The sequence below is a fragment of the Macadamia integrifolia genome, chromosome 2 (genome assembly GCF_013358625.1).
Source record: "Macadamia integrifolia cultivar HAES 741 chromosome 2, SCU_Mint_v3, whole genome shotgun sequence".
In the NCBI taxonomy this organism is placed as follows: Eukaryota; Viridiplantae; Streptophyta; class Magnoliopsida; order Proteales; family Proteaceae; genus Macadamia; species Macadamia integrifolia.
The window spans coordinates 31,972,605-31,977,931 of record NC_056558.1 but is presented as its reverse complement, the minus strand read 5'-3'; positions in this window follow the sequence as shown (position 1 = coordinate 31,977,931).

Sequence of the window (5,327 nt, the reverse complement as noted above, 5' to 3'; positions counted from 1 at the left end):
ACAATGGTTCAAATAATAGAAACTGATTTTTTTTATTAAAAAAAGGGGATAAATCTATCTGATATAACCTGATCCGGATCAATATCAGATTGGTATTGATCTTGACCAATCCCAAGATCAATCCTGAGTTTTCGCAATTGTTAAAGGTGTGTAAGAGCAGCTCCACTCAATCTCTATACCTTTTTTTTTTTTTTTTTTTCTATTAACCAAGGTGTTCAGGCCAACTTATGCGCACCTTGATTAATCCTCAATCTCTATACCTTAACAATGAGTTTAAAATGAACAAAAGATTACAATGTATGTACCACCATCACTAAAGTCCATTACAACAAAAATCATTTCTAGCTTGTACCAAGCCTTGTGGCATAATCACTTATTGGGAAACAAAAGGTTTTCCTATGCGGCATTACCTTTCTTGACAACTCGAAGAATGGGTCCCAAATTTTGTGGATAAGTGGCTTCAATGTCCTTTGTTCACATGTCAAGTTTTAAATTAAGTAAAATTGACCAATTGCCGAAATATAACTTTGATAATATATGACAACATGAGGGTGCATGGCAAAATGGACAGTCATAAGATATACATATATAAACACACATGAGCTGATATTTGATTGAGTTTGAATATAAAATCTGGCATAGACTAATACAAATCTTTCCCCATATATACAATGGTCTTGTTGTTAAATCACCTTTCCATGTAGCACAACTTGTTGGGTAATCAAGTGACTCTCTCTTGACTACACTTTGTATAGAAACTTTTTTATTTTCTATATTGCTAGGGTTATCAATGCCTATTATCCCACGTAACCTGTTTAAATATGGCAATGAGTGACTCTTGCATAACTTCATGGGATTGGTAATATGTAATTTTTAACCTATCTTCATATTTCTTACACCAAATAAAAATCCTCATATTTATTTTAAGGTGAAACATGATTAGTGAAATGGATATGAAGTTCTCTTTATATAGATATATTCTTAGTTCACTAAAACATTATCTTATATGGCTCACATGGCCATGAACGATCTTTCTAACATTAACCTCTCCCATATAGAACATTAATGTATTATCATTTTTTTTTTCTTAATTTATATTTTCTTTTTCTTCCAAAAAAAAAAAGTTACCTTTGAAATTTATGAAGATTCCTGATATGTTTTACCAAGTCACAATCCTATATATACTAGATTCTAGTACTCTATGTAGCTTATTCTGACCTTGTCAAAGAATAAGTCTGGTCAGTTTAGTGGACTTTGAGTTGCTTCCTGCATAATCAACCCTTTTACAACCTTATTTTGATCCTCTTTTCCAGACTAAGACTCATTCACCGTTGGTTTATTCTATAACTCAAGCATGGTTTACCACCTCTCTATGGCTTGACTGTTTCCTGACTTCTATATTGGGTGAAAATGATGTGGGTTACATGGTACCTAACACTTTCAAATTATTGTTAAATCATAATCATCTTTACCTCTTTGGTATCATTTTTCTTTTCTATTTTTACTTATTTAACAAAAATCATTAATGAAAATTATTTTTTATCAAAACATAAAAATGGTTTTTTATGAGAAATAGTTTGGTACCTCTATGTGCAAAATGATTTTTTGAAGAAATGGATGAAGAGATTCCCTTTATCCATCTTTTTTTATAATTGTTTTTTTCCATTTTGGACTGAAGAAGAGGGGGCAAGGGGCTTGGATTTCTAATTACAAAGTAAATAACTACTTTACCTCTCCATACTGAGACTTTAAGCACGTGTTCATTAAAGTTCCGCGAAAAAATAACTGAAAATCAATTTTAGCCAAAACACATAAATGATTCTTGATCTCTTTTTTTGTTTTTATGTTTTATCAATTTTTTTTAAAATAGAAACAAGCTCCATAAATTATACCAAATGCAACCAAAACTATTTTTGTGAACAAAAAAAAAAAAAAATGATACCAAAGAGGGCCTTAGTCCAACAAGATTTTTTTTTTTCAAATCAATCTCATCCCTCAGCCATTAGAAATGAAGTCAAATATAATAATTTCTATTAAATATAAGGGGAAAATATTAATTTAATGGTAAAAAAAAAAAAAAAAAAAAAAAAAATGATATTCTGATACAAATATTGATATGAATTGGTTTAAGTAGGCCATATTGGCTCCATACAGCGATAAGGTTACTTTTGGAGCTTAGATATAGTATCGGCCATTGTATCAGATGAAAAATAATAAAATAAAAAATAAAAAAGAATATATATATATATATATATTGCACAAAATGCAACCAAAATTACAATAAATATGCAACAATTTATAAAATCCAGAAGAGCATATATATGTATAAAATGTGCAAAATTATTCATCATACATTAGTTCCCTAAAATTTTAATTTTAATTTTTTTTCTATTACTTAAAATTTCAAAAACCTTAATTTCTGTTAAAGTAAATATTTATTATTATTATTATTTTTAAATCATGCATTCATATGCATTATGCATTATTTTTCCACAAAAAAATAAAAAAAAAAAATGAAAAAATGATGGTAAAATGATTCTTGAAAACTTAAGGGAAAAAAAATTTGAAACAACCTATAAAGATAAAGTATTTGGAGGATTTTATTTTATTTTATTTTTTTTCCTACAAAAAAAAAAAAATCCTCCAAATATTTTCTTATAGCTTGTTTCATATTTTTTTTTTCCCTTAAATTTTCAAGAATCATTTTACCATAATTTTTTTTTTTGTGGAAAAATAATTCCACCAAATTCCATACATCATAGAGTCAAACTTGTAGATCTAAGGGTGATCTATAACATAAATTTCAAATCGAAGATTCAAATATTTTTAATTTAACTAGGAGAATTATTATTGTCACAAGGTATGTTATTTTTTCAAATGACATGAAGCTTCTATTCTATCACATGGACAAATGATATGCCTATTATTATGAGCATTGGATAGGGAGTAGATGGTCTATATTACCCACATGTCAAATTTTAGAGTCTTATTAAATCAAATACCCCATCTGTTTTGGTACACATCCTATGTATGTTCATGCACATGTACTAATGCTCTAGAATAACTGTGCACTATCCCAACTTTGAGTTCAAAAAGTATTTAGATTAAAAGAAAAATGGATGACTTAGATTTTTCTTATGATTTTAAGAATCATTTTCCATTGTTATAATGTTATATGGATAATTACCAAAAAAAAAATAGCCGAAATGAAAAAAACTTAAATAAAGTGAATATCAGACTATACCAATACAACTGGCCAAAATAACAAATATGACACCAATAGCTTAATCCATAGTGGTGTCCTGATGGCGAAACTACCTATCACCTTTCACTCCCCACCCACACCCACACCCACACCCACTGGAAACGCCTTTTAGCAATCCAATTGGGGTCTATAACAAACTTTGACGGGGGAATAAAGATATCATTATATGAATTAAAAATTAATTTTCTTTTATATTTAGATGAGAAAATCTGATATGTTATAACCCTGAAAGTGTGCCACGTAGAAGGGTGACATGACAATTATGACTATTAGATATTTAAAAAATAATTTAGATCAATCATGTGTCAAATTTTAGACTCATATTCAGCCATATATTTAACCATGTATATCAATGTGTCCTTGTATATTTTCAGTTGTTTATGTATTGGCATGCACCCTCCCGTAGTCTTGCACTTTTTTCTTTTTAAGTGATCTATTTTTTTGATAGAAGCAGAATACTGATCCCTCACCCTATAAATAAAGCATATTTTGTTGGGAAGAGGAATGCTTTTAGTCATGCCATCAGTGCGGAACTAATAAGGAAGTACACATAGCATTAACAGGAGATGAGTTTTTTTTTTTTTTTTTATTTCATAGGGATGGGTAGGTCATTTCATTGCTCTTTATGTCTGGGCACAAGGATTGCACGGACATGGAGCATTCATGTCCCCCTATTTTGTTATAGAGAAGGTCTAGAATGGCAAACCCAACTTGACCTCAGATTTTAGCTTGTTCAGCCCATGCCCATGTTGCTGCCAGACAAAGGTTTACATGGCAGTTACTCTGATTTGTGGAAAAATGATGTAATAATTCCGATTGTTGGATAAACTAATTAAGGAAGTTGTGGATGGGTCACTTGCCAAATTTAATATACAAATTCAATCATATACTCACTCGTATATTGACATGTATCCTCGTATATGCGCATAAACACCTATATATGGTATTTTGATCATGTACTACCATTCAATCTTCAATGGTGATCGATTTTCAAAGATCTATTCTACCACTCAGCAAAATTGGGATCTACTTACCTACAACAATTTGAGTCCTGTCTGATGTGCTACATGTCATGTTAATTATTATAATAACTTAAAATATTTTTTCGTATCCTTGAATTAGATTAGTAGTACATCTAATTATTTTTGTATAAACACATTATATACACATATAAGTATACATAAATCTGATACATATGGACTATTGGTTTTTCTTGGGCTTAAAGTATACACTTCTTTTATATATATATATATATATATATATATATATTTTTGAGGTTGAGCTCTTATAGATCCATTGAAGTGCCTATCACATTCAATTAAAAGAAGAAGAAAACCCTTAAAAGCAAATAAAAAAGTATAATAATAATAAAAAAAAAGACCATGCGATAATGGGCTTTAATTATTTTATGCGAAAAACAATAGATTAAGGCTAATGATTCTTTCCATGCCAATTGTTTTTAATAGTTCCAACCGAAGATCTTGTCTGAGAAATGTATTATCCACTAACATAGAAGTAAAAACGATTGATGGTCAAAATATAGAAAAAACAAGCGTGGAAACAACCTTTTCTTCTATTTGGACCATAAGATACTGTTTCTTAAGTATGTTTACCTGTTCTTTATTGGTGATTGTTATCCAACTTGCAAGTTGGCAACAGTAATTAATTTTATCTCTGGCCTTTTTTTTATTTTTTTTGTAATCTTTATTTTAACATAATACAACTTGCTGCTTTTTTAGTCTATTTTGACCTCCTCTTTTAGAATGGAAATGCATTTTGACTCTAATTAATTTTTTCTCAAACTACAATGATTCTTGTGAATATATCTTCTTGATTAAGTCAAGTTTTCGTCTTTTTTTCATTTTTAGGGTATCTAGACCTTCGGCCCAACTATTCCTCCAACATGCACATAGGCCATAAACATGTGCGGAAACTAAAAATAACTTAAATAGATGGATAAATGACACATAAAATAAATAATAATTATATAAATATTTAGGGGTAGTTCAGTATGCAAGGACCACACTTGATGGCTGCCAAATCGATTACATTCCAAAAAAAA